Source organism: Hylobates moloch, unplaced genomic scaffold (assembly GCF_009828535.3).
Source record: "Hylobates moloch isolate HMO894 unplaced genomic scaffold, HMol_V3 SCAFFOLD_20, whole genome shotgun sequence".
In the NCBI taxonomy this organism is placed as follows: domain Eukaryota; kingdom Metazoa; phylum Chordata; class Mammalia; order Primates; family Hylobatidae; genus Hylobates; species Hylobates moloch.
Window position 1 is genome coordinate 27,532,768 of NW_026652295.1, and position 12,573 is coordinate 27,545,340.

The 12,573-nt window shown below is 40.8% G+C and overlaps 1 long non-coding RNA gene across 2 annotated transcripts in view; it reads right to left on the reverse strand.

Moving 5' to 3' along the window:
* LOC131382149 (uncharacterized) overlaps window positions 1-4,892 on the reverse strand; it is a 24,532-nt gene extending 19,640 nt beyond the window's left edge. For both annotated transcript variants that reach the window (XR_009211373.1, XR_009211371.1), the window contains exon 1: window positions 4,691-4,892. This is a non-coding gene — a long non-coding RNA (uncharacterized LOC131382149). The remainder of the gene's footprint in view (window positions 1-4,690) is intronic.
* Between the last annotated feature and the right edge of the window lie 7,681 nt (window positions 4,893-12,573).

The following is a 12,573-nucleotide window of genomic DNA, read 5'->3' on the forward strand; positions in this document are numbered from 1 at the left end:
ATTCTGACATTATCCTCCTGGAAATAGTTTCAGCTCCCACAGGTTGAGAGCTCAGTTTCACAAAACTGCCCCCATTTCAGACACAAGCCACAAGTCTGGGCCTCCAGAACTTCTGACCAACCAGGTTCAAGTTAGGGCTCCCAAGACCCCCTCTTTGACTTTGATTAATTTGCTACAGCAGCTCACAGAACTCAAGGAAACACTTAGTTTACAGGTTGATTATTAAGGATATAATAAAGGATGCAAATGAACAGCCAGATAAAGAGATAAACAGGGTGTGATCTGAAAGGGTCCAGAGCACAAGAGCTTTCCTTCCTATGAAGTTGGGATGTGCTGTCTTCCCAACATGTGGAAGAGTCTGTCCTCCCATTATAGGCCCAGAGCAGGGCATTGAGGGCAAAATTTCCAGAGAGGTGCTCTGGAGACTTCAGCATTTGCTGCCCAGGGCTGCTTCAGGACTCTGCTTGCCACACTCTGGCACAGAGCTCCTTGGATGCTCCAGCCATGGCTCTGGAGGGTGCAATGGTAAGCCTCGGTGATGTCTACATGTTGCTGATTCTGCAGACATGCATAGTGGGAGAGATGTTGGGCCTCCACCCAGATTTCAAATGGGCAGCCTGGGGGCCCAGACAGAAACTTGTTGTAGGGTTAGAGCCACCAAAGAGAGTTCCCACTAGATCAAAGCCTAGTGGAGCTGTGGGATCAGGACTGCCTCCAAGACCCTAGAGGTGTAGAGCAACCAGCATGTAACTCCAGCCTGGGAGAGCTTCAAGCATGAGACTCCAACATGTGAGAGCTGTGACATGGCCTGCACCCAGCAAAACCATAGGGGTGGGGCAGCCCAAGGCCTTGGGACCTAACCACCACCCCACTGTGCCCAGATGGAGGGACATGGAGTCAAGGAAGAGAATTCTGGAGCTTTAATACTTAATGTGCTCTTCCTGTTGGGTTTTAGACTTACTTGGCATTAGTTATTCTTTTATTTTTGACTATTTCTCCCTTTTGGAATGGGAACATCTATCTTACACCCGGGCCACCATTGTATTTTGGAAGCAGATTACTTGTTTTGATTTCATAGGCTCACAGTTGTAGGAAATTTGCCTCAAGATGAATCATGCCTTGAATCTCACCCATATCTTGTTTAGATGATACTTTGGAGTTTTGTGTTGGTGCTGGAAGGAGTTAAGATCTTAGAGCTATTGAGATAGAGTGAATGTGTTTTGCATGTGAGAAGGACATAAATTTTGAAATTCAGGGGTGGAATGCTATGGTTTGAATGTGTCCCCTAAAGTTCACATGTTGGGAACTTAAGTTCCCAGTGCAATACTGTTGAGAGATGGATCCTTTAAAAGGCGATTAGGTCTTCAGGGCTCTGCCCTCATGAATGAATGAGTGTCATTATCACAGGAGTAGGCTCATTATTGCAAGAGTGGGCTCATTATGGTGAGAGTAAATTTGTTATAAAAGTTGAGTTTGACTCTCTGTCATTCACGTGCATACTCTTTTGCCCTTCTGCCTTCTGCCATGAGATAATGCAGCACAATGGCCCATGCCAGATGTGGCACCCTCAATCTCGGATTTACCAGTTGCCAGAATTGTAAGAAAAAAATTTCCTTTCTTTATAAAATAGTCTGTGATATTCTGTTATAGCAACATAAAACGGATCAAGAAATTCCTCTAGTTGGCAAATTTCAAATAATCTGTCTTCGAGTTCACTGATTCTTTCTTCTGCATGACTGAGTTTGCTATTGAAATCCTTGATTTAATTTTTCTGTTCTGTCATTGTATTCTACAGCTGCAGTATTTCTGTTAGGTTCCTTTCATGGTTTCTAGTTATTAAACTTCTCCTTTTGTTCATGCATTGTTTTCCTCATTTTTATTTAGTTGTCTATATACATTCTTTTATAGCTTATTGAGCTTGTTTCAGATGATTATTTTGAATTCTTTATCAAGTAATGTGTAGATCTTTATTTCTTACAGTTCAGTTACTATCAAGTAATGTGTAGATCTTTATTTCTTACAGTTCAGTTACTGAAGCATTAATAGTTTTCTTCAGTGAAATCATGTTTGACTAATTCTTCACAATCTGTGTGGCGTTGCATTGGTGTCTGTGCATTTGAAGGAAGAAAAACTTCTTCCAATCTTATAGACTGGTTTTGGCAGGTACAGACATTCTCCTGTTGAGTTGCCTAGAACAGAAGATATATTCCTCTCAAGCACACATGAAACATTCGCCATGAGGACCACATTCCAGGCCATAAAACAAACCTCAAAAAATTAAAAGGGTGAAAATGATGCGATGTATTTTCTCTTACCATAATGTAATGGAATTATAAATCAATGGCAGGGAAAAAATGTGCAAAACACAAAAATATGTGGAAATTAAGCAACACTCTTGTATAACCAGTGGGTCAAATAAGAAATACCAAAGGAAACCAGAAAATACTTTGAGATGAATAAAAATGGAGACACAACATACAAAAACTTATAGGATGCAGATAAAGCAGTGCTTGGAAGAAAATTTATAGCTGTAAATGCCTGTATCAAAAAAGAAGAAAGATGTCAAATCAGTGACCTAACTTTCTACCTGTAGCTTTATGATAAGTTTTGAAGTCAGGTAGTGTGAGCCCTTCCACTTTTATCTTCTTAAGCAATAAGCAGAATCTTTTAGGAGCTTATATATACCCAGATACTTTTTAATATATAAATTAAAAATCTCAGAGAGGAAAACCAAGGAACTGCTGAATATGGTTGCCTCTAAAAGAGTGGCCCTAGAGAGACATGCTGTGGATTTAGGGAAGAATAAGCAAGTGTTACCTATGTAATACACACACACACACACAAACACATATTCTTTTGAGTGATATATTCCATTTAATATGACAGGAGATGATACCATTGAGCAGTTAACATTATCTCTGTTTTATCAATTATGCAATGATGATATTAAAATAACTGACTTATAGGTCACCTTCCAGCTCTAGCAATAAATATATTGATTATAAGCAAACAAAGTTATAAAGATGAATCTGGGTTTATGAGAAAAGAGATGAGGTTTCAAATTGAAATGTTTTAAAGAACTTTGGTATAGGAACATTAATTTGTCTTGTATAAACTAGCTTTGTCATATTTGTTAAGCTGTCACAGTTTGAGGAAATGGTAGTGGGCAGAAAGAAAAAATTTCTGACACAAGGAGATAAGACAAAGAGAAGGAAGAGGAAAAACAGTTGCAGTTCTAAGGCACAAGGTGTCCTAGATGTTTTTCCTGATGCATAGGTGCCACTTGAATAGGACAATAGTGAGACAGCTTCCCTTGTTCTCCCCACTCCGACCTCTGCCCTATCCCATGGAGCTGAATTCCCCATCGCCGCTGTCCACACCTCCTATTGCTGAGTTGGGTAAACACCAGGAAGTCACCTATGTGGATTCCTGTCTCATCTTTGGGAGCTTTACAGAAACTCCAATGTTCAAAAGTAAAATTGAAAATAAGTGAAACAAAGATTTGTTTGGTAAATCATTCTCTTTAGCTCTTAAAGATTCTGCACAATATTGAAGAATAAAAAAGTAAGAAGACTCACATTACCAGACTTCAAGAATTACTGTAAAACTACAGTAATCAAGACGGTGTGGTATTGGTACAAGAACAGACACGTAGAACAAGAGAATAGAGACTCCAGAAATAGACCCACACAAATATAGCCACGTGATCATTGACAAAGGAGCAAATATAATTCATTGGAAAAAAGGACAGTCCTAGATAGGTATTTGCCCATCTGATTTGAAAACTCTTGTCCACACGAAATGCCTATACATGAATGTTTATAGTAGCTTTATTCATAACATTCATAGTATTCTTCAAAAACTGGAAGCATCTAAGATGTCCTTCAATGGGCAAATATATTTACAAGCTGTAGTACATTCACGCCTTGGAATTTTATACAGAAATTTAAAATGTGCCATAAAACTGTGAAAAGGCATGGATAAACCTTATGTGCATATTGCTAAGTGAAAAAAAAGTCAGCCTGAACAGGTTACGGACTATGATTCCAATTATATGACACTGACCTTCTGAAAAGGCAAAACTACAGAGATAGTTAAACGATTCTTGATTGCCAGGAGTTTGTGGGGAGGGGAGGAGGGTTGAATAGGTGAAGCGCAATAGATTATCATTTAATTCAGTAAGCTCATATAGAAAAAAGAGGAGGAGAGTCAAGGTGAAACACAAAGTTTTGATATCAAAGTGGAAAACGAAGAGAGAGGGAGGTAAAGGAAAAGAGGGTGAGACAGTGAAAGAAAAGGACATAGAGGGATAGTGAGAGCGATGACTGGAGCCAGACTGCAAGGGAGAGAAGAAGGAGAAGGCGGGAAGCTACACAGAAGGAGGGAAAGAGAGAACAAAGTGAGGGCGAGAGGGATGAGACAGAAAGAAAAGGGAGGAAAGAGCAACAGAGGGAAAGACAGTGTGCCCAGTTATCAATGTATTGGCTGCCAGCTCCAAATCGCCCCTTCCTTGCCCTGCTCTGTGATACTGGAGGTGGACCCTGAAAACATTTCTATTTGGCCAAATAGTAATGTTTAAGCTGTGCTAGGGGAGTACACTGCAAGGGGAAGGGGCCTCTGGACCCCATGATTTTTCTGCTTGTTCCTGCTGAAACCAAGGTGTTAATCTGATCGGGTATGCCAAACTTACCCTGCCCTGCTTGCTTTTGGCCGCTGTCTTTTTGTGATTTTTTTTCCCCCGTGAAGCTGAGGGCCGCTCCGCTGAACATTAGAACTTAACCCTTACCGGCGACCTTGTAGATAACGTCTATAAGGCACCATGGTAACGGTCGCTTCAGTTGTTTTTCAGGAACCTGGAGCAACTCCTGTCCAGTTTAAACCGGTTGAGACCACCGACCTTTCAACTGGACCTGCGCAAGTGCCCAAGAGGTGGCCAAAAACTCCACCCTCAGATCATACTAACGCCGCCATTTTCTGTACATTATGTCCAATGCAATACCATGAACTTTTGCGCAGAATGAACCTGTTACTTCATTTTCCCTAACTGCCAATCACTTTTCCCCACACCTTAGACCACCCCACTTCCCTAACTCGTAATTATCCCTAAGGCTTCTCTTCCGGGAAACGGATCTGAGAGCTGCTCTTCTGCCTTCTCCCTGGGCTGCCCTGTGAATAAATCTTTTCTCTTTTGCGCAAACTGCTAATCACAGTGATTGATTTTCTGTGCGTGGACAGAACAAACCAGGTCAATAACACTGCTGTGTGCGGTGGGGCTGTGGGACACCTAGGGTGACCATGCCCAGCGAGTTTGTGAAACTCCCGCCTGACGACTTTCCAACGAACCTTACACAAGCCCTAGCAGGCGGCTCCCCAGAGAGCTCATTCCACACTCTAATAATGGGTGATTGCCTGCATGCCAGCTCCAGCCTATGGCACAGAGAACTTTTCAGCCAATGGCAGTGGGAAGTGCTTCTTCCGCTTTGTTCCTGTCTTGGATGCTCTGCCTCAGGCCTAGAGGCAGTGGCTGCTCCGGAGAGTTCTCTACTCTTACTAGACAGTGTCCTGCTACTAGTTAATAATTCTTTAAGTTGAACATTTCTTGTTCAAATTGTCATGAGGTTTCTGCCTTCTGGCTAGATCTTAACTGATTAAATTAAGTAGTGGATAACAGAGCAGGAAGCTGGGAGAGAAGGAAAAATGAAAGGGAGGGCAAAAGAAATAAAGTAGAAAGTTGAAGTGATTAGTATGGGTCCATACAGCTTGATGGAAAATGTTCTGACTTTGGATCAGAATCAAGTCCGTAGAAGGAGTCTTTCAGCCTCCTTCTGAGAATACAGCCACAGTGTAGTGAATCTGAGTCATCTTAGTTCAGCTCCTTAACTCTACAAAGGATAGAATCATTTTCTCTTTTATTTGATGCCCATGGAGATGAAGTCCTCTTCTTGTGCATCATAGTTGATCAGTAATTTTAGAGCGAAATGAAAGAAAGTAGCTTATGAAAGAGAGTTGTCTTGCTGATATGCCACCCCCTTTTCAGATGAAACACACAGGAGCTGGCAAAAACGACCTCTGAATCAGCTGGCCTGCCCTGTGAGGATAATGTGCTGTTCTTTTTTCCTCCTGAGCAAGCATGACCTTAGTTCTCCCACACTCTGGGAGTAAATAAACAAGACTGTCAAAGAGGTCCTCACCACAGCCTTCAGCCAATGTCTCAGGAACCGATGCTTACCTGAGACATAGAAAGTGAGGTGATGTGGTTGCTTAGATTTATCTTCTCATTTGTGCTGCTCCTGGCACTCTTATTGCTATGAGATTACTAAAAAATTTCCTGGAACATATTTTCTAAAATAATTAATTGATACACTGATTTGATCTTTACCAATTATATGAATGGCATGAAATTATCACATGTATCCTGAAAACAGGTGCATCTATTATGTATACATTTAAAAAATTCAAAGGGAAATAATCTATTACAATCTCTTCCTCTCTTACATATCAGAGGGTCCTATATTGAGTCCAAAGGGAAATTATTTTCTTTCTTTTTTTTCTTCTTTTGTTTTTTTTGTCTTGAGACAGAGTCTCACTCTGTCTCCCAGGTAGGAGTGCAGTGGCGATCCTTCCACCACAGCCTCCTAAGTAGGTGGGACCACAGGCACTCACCATCATGCTGGGCTAATTTTTTTCTCTTTTGTTTTTTTTTTTTTGAGACGGAGTCTCACTCTGTCATCCAGGCTAGAGTGTAGTGGCATGATATCAGCTCACTGCAATCTCTGCCTCCCGGGTTCAAGCGATTCTCCTGCCTCAGCCTCCCGAGTAGCTGGGAATACAGGCACCCGCCACTGCGCTGGGCTTATTTTTGCATTTTTAGTAGACACGAGGTTTCACCATGTTGGTCAGGCTGGTCTTGAAAACTCCTGACCTCAAGCAGTCCACCTGCCTCGGCCTCACAAAGTGCTGGGATTACACACGCTGGGCTAATTTTTAAATTTTTTGTTGAGACAGAGTCTCACTGTATTGCCTAGGCTGCTCTTGAACTCCTGGGCTCAAGTGATCTTCCTGCTTCAGCCTCCCAAAGTGCTGGAATTACAGGCATGAGCCACCACACCTGGCCAGGGAAATTATTTTCTTTCTTATTGTTTTTAACTTTAATGTTTTGAATAGATAATATGACATAGTTTATAATTTTTTTAATGTAAAACAATATTCAGTAAAATGTCTTCCTCTCTCCCCCACCCCAGTGCCCTTGCCAGTCCTGGGTTCTTAAAACCTCAGATGACTAGTATCAGGTTCAGGTGTCTCCTTACAGGGCAATTTTTGGCATATAAATTCAAACATGTGTATATTATCTTCCCCATGTTTACACAAATGATAGAGTGCTATTTACACTTCTCTGTACCTTACTTTTTCATTTAATATATTCATTCAGTAGTAAATGTTATTGAGCACCAACTATGTGCTGGACATTTTTCTAGACATTAAAGATACAATAGTAGGGTGAAATGAATGATATATTTCCTGCCTTCATGGAGCTGATATTCTAGTGAAGAAGACAGAATAAATAAATCAGATAAAAATGAAATATATTATGTTAAATAATAATAAATTCTAATGAGAAAAGGTAGAAAAGAGGAATAAGATATGCTGAGAGGTTTGGAATTTTATCTAGTGTGGTTTTATCTAAATGAGGAAATTTTATCTAAATGAGGAAAAGCCTCATTTAGATGATTTTTTGAATAAAGACTGAAACAAATAGAGGAGCCAGCCATGAAGATATCTAAGAAAAGAGCATTCTAGGCAGAGGGAAGAAAAGTGAGGATGCTCTGAAGCAAGAATGAGCCTGCAGTGTCCAAGGAACCCCAAAGAGACAATGAGGTTGGGGTGGAGTAAAGGAGGGTAGGATAGAAGATGAAATCAGAGAAATAAAGGAAGGAGCCCAGATCCTACAGGATGTTAGGATTTTCTTTACAAAGACTCTTCTTGGTTCAGATCTTTTTATAATACTCTAGAATCACAGATGCCAATACAAATGGGAGTGGCGTTGTTGTTCCTATTTTTATTAATTAATTAGAGCATGACATGGAAGATTTGGGGGAAAATGCTAAAATCTGGTTGGACAACAGCCACCTGGATACCCAAATGAGGTACAGGATATGACTGAATATTATTAATGGCCTATCTTAGAAGACAATTTTAAAAATACTACTGGCTAGGGGTGATGGCTCACACCTGTAATCCCAGCACTTTGGGAGGCTGAAGCGGGCGGATCATGAGGTCAGGAGTTCAAGACCAGCCTGGCCAACATAGTGAAACCCCATCTCTACTAAAATACACAAAAAATTAGCCAGGCGTGGTGGCACCCACCTGTAATCCCAGCTACTCAGAAGGCTGAGGCAGGAGAATCACTTTAATCCAGGAAGACGAGGTTGCAGTGATCCGAGATCGCGCCACTGCACTCCAGCCAGGGTGACAGTGTAAGACTCCATCTCAAAAATGAAATGAAGGCCAGGCGCGGTGGTTCACGCCTGTAATCCCAGCACTTTAGGAGGCCGAGGCAGGTGGATCACCTGATGTCAGGAGATCGAGACCATCCTGGCTAACACAGTGAAACCCCGTCTCTACTAAAAAAAAAAAGAAAGAAAAAGATTAGCAGGCTTGGTGGCGGACGTTTGTAGTCCCAGCTACTCGGGAGGCTGAGGCAGGAGAATGGCTTGAACCCAGGAGGTGGAGCTTGCAGTGAGCCGAGATCACACCGCCACTGCACTCCAGCCTGAGCGACAGAGCGAGACTCCGTCTCAGAAAAAAAACAAAAAAAAAGAAATGAAATAAAATAAATAAAAAAATACTACCAAACCATAGTTGGCCCAAGAAGTACAGCAGCTGGGCAAAGCCATGCAAACACAGTGAGTTCAGAGATGCTCAAATAAATCTAAATCCCTTTTTGAAACAGAGGATTTGGGGCTCTTTTCCAACCCTACAATTTGTCATTGAAAAAACAAGTCCTTGAATAGCAACCTGACATTTATCAAAATTGAGTTCTAGGAAATTTCTCCACTGGCTGTTCTCAAAATAATTAATTCTTACCAACATACTCCAGGGGAAAAATGTTTGAAAAGAAATCACGGCATTTTAGTTAATGAGTGGAGCCTTGGTAACAGGCATGAGCCACTGCGCCCAGCCTCTTTTTACCTTTTTTCATCTCCCTGTGTTTAAAAATACTCAATTTGGGGGCTTTTAAGCTTGTAGTTTGGAAAATATGAGTATCAGTTTTGTAAATTGATAAACTAGGCTAGTGCAGGCACTGTGGAAATTCAGTCAACAAAATCTATTGTTGATATGTGTCTTGGATGAGGAGTAGAAGAAAGGATGATAAATGGAATTGCAGTTAACTAAGAGGAATAAAAAACAAGGTTGTTTTGGCAGCTGTTCCCTGTACATCCAGCTGCATCCCCATCTGAGACCTTGCTGTCCCCTGTACATCCAGCTGCATCCCCATCTGAAACATTGCTTGACAACTTTGCATAAAGCCAATAGGTACCTCAGTTGCTGCTGAGCAGCAGCCTTGTCACTACTCCTGGCTTTGAACTACCCTCCCCACTTCAGGGTCCTCATGTCTTGCTACTCAATGCATGGTTTGCGGAAAATAAATGTCGACACCATTTGAGAACTTGTTAGAAATGCAAAATCTTGAATTCCATCCAGACCAAAAAAATCAGAATGTGCATTTCAACAACTCCCAGGTGATTCATATACCCATTACAGTTAAGAATCACTGCCCAAAAACGGTGGTTCTCAAATTTTGATGTGTGCTATGGTTTGAATGTTGGCATCCCCACAAAATTCATATATTGAAATCTAATGCCCAGTGTGGCGGTATTATGAGATGGCGCTTTTGGGAAGTGATTAGGTCATGATGCCTCCACTCTCATGAATGGGATTTGTGCCCTTATAAAAGAGGCCTGAGGAGCTTGTTTGCTTCTTCCATCATGTGAGGACACATAGGAAGTGTGATCTATGAGGAAAAGGCTCTCACCAAACACCAAATCTGCTGGCCTCTTGATCTTGGACTTCCCAGCCTCCAGAATATGAGCAATAAATTCCTGTTGTTCATAAATTACCCAAAGATATTTTGTTATACCAGCCAGAACAGACAAGGCAGTATGCTGCAGAATTACCTGGAGGGCTTTTAAAAACAAATGTTGCAGTTTCTGATTCATTAGGTCCTGGGGTGGGGCCCAAGAATTTGTATCTGTAACAAATTTCCAAGTGCTACTGATCTGGGATCACCCTTTGAGAATCATGATCCTATTGAAACAGTGTATTTGTGACCCTCGTCACCCCATTCCCTGGTCTCTACCCATTTCCACACAGATAATTGAGCTCTACCATCTGGATAGGAAGTTGGCAGCAAAGACAAGGATTTCTGAGAAGGGGCATTCATTCCACCAGTATTACTTAAATTTTTTTTAATCCACGGGATATCACTAGATTAAATTTTTGTTGAGTGCTCACTGAATGGTATTGCTGCTAATGTGATAGATGGTGTAAAGGAAAGTATGAGATCCTGCTCTTACTGACAATATACTGTCATGTGAATATGAAAAAGTTATTCCTGGTTTTCAGTATTGGAATATTAGGAAGTATTTGTTTTCTGCTCTCTCCTTCCCTTTGCACATAAGGAGGCAAGCTACCTGGGTAGAAGTGCTCACAGGAATAAGGACAGTCTATTTAGGAAGAGGAACAGCCATTTCATAAGACATAAAAGTAGGATTAATTACCACAGCAACTTTTGCAGAGAATATAGTCTCTAAAGTGATCCTCAGTGGATTCCAAGTATCCTTGCTTCCCTCCTTTTTCTTTTTTCCTTTTTTTTTTTAATGCCATCTTAGACTCAGACTTCCTTTTTCAAAAGAAGGTCCTTTTTCAGCATGTAAGTAAATCTGTCCACTTGTAATTTTAACTCTATTTTTACTTGCCTCCTTGAAGTCTAAATCCATCAGTAATCCCTGTTTCTGTCTCCAGTCTCTTCCTGTCATTCTCTCTCTCTCCCCTTCCTCTCTGAGCCATAATCTTATACACTGCATTGAAAATACCTTCTTATCAGCTTCCTTCAAAAGGCTGAGAGTTTCTTGAATAGAGGACTATATCATACTCATCTTTTGATTCATCTTTATCCCTGGTAAAGTCATATAGTAAGCCCTCAATAAATATTTATTAAGGAAATGAACAAAGCTAAAATCTGTCTACACTAGCTGTTACCTCTTTCTTCTTAGTAATTCAACTCACTGTAATGTTTTCATTTCTACTACTCCACTGAAACCACTTTGAATTGAACAGAGTAATCAATGACCTCTGTTTTTACCAAATTAATAAACAGTATTAATTAAAACTTATGGTGTCAAATGGCACAAATCCTAAACTAGCTTAAGCAAAAAGGAGAATTTACTAGGTCCTATTGATAGAATCCAAGGAAAATTCAAATAATTGAACTTTGGAAAGAACAAGAATATAGCTGATTCTTGGTGACAATTGAAACCTGGAACTCTAGTGATGTCAAGGGCTTTCTATTATATCTACGTCCTTCTGCAAGTTGGCTTTACTCCGTCTCTTGAATTATCTCTATTCCGTACTCTCTACAGAATCGCTGTCTTAACATGAAAAAGAAACTCTCAAGCTTTACCTCTTGACTTAAGCCAAGACACAGAATGTATCCTGATCCTTTTATTTGCTCTCACATCCAAAATCCTTGAAAGTCCATCACAAGCCTAGCTTATATCAGCTGTGCAACATGAAACAATCAATTCTGGTCAGGTCAGTGGATTTGTGTAAGATCAAGGTACTTGCCAAAGTATCCAAGAGGATGTGAGTGGGGTACGTAGGAGATAAGGGTTCCCAGGAGAAGGGCAGGAGAATTGCTGAGCGGCTGTCCAAGTTCATTTTAGACCCACCTTACCAAGACTTTATCTTATCAAGGATTTTATATGGTTGACAATTACTCACATGCATATCTCTCATTTCATGGCTACCATTAAATTATTACTTCCCAGCTGTCTTCTGACTTCTTACTTTTTTTTTTTTTTTTGAGTCTTCTTTTTCTGTCTGAACCTTATATCTGGTGTTATCAAGTGTTTGGTCCTAGAATATTTCTCCTATCACTTCATACATTCTATCTTAGATTATTTTATTCAGTTTCATGCTAACCAAAAATTTTCCCCCTAGCTCCAAACTCATGATGTAGACTCTGTTTGGAGACCTGAATTTCCCAGCAAACGCTCCAAACTCATCAAGTCAGAGAAAGGTTTCCTTCTTCTTCTTCTTCTTCTTCTTCTTTTTTTTTTTTTTTTTTGAGATGGAGTCGCTCTGTTGCTCTGTCCCCCAGGCTGGAGTGCAATGGTGCGACCTCAGCTCACTGCAACCTCCGCCTCCCAGGTTCAAGCAATTCCAGTCCTCTCCCTCAACCTCCCAAGTAGCTAGGATTATAGGCACCCACCAAACACGCCTGGCTAACTTTTGTATTTTTAGTAGAGACAGGGTTTCACCATCTTGGCCAGGCTGGTCTTGAACTCCTGACCT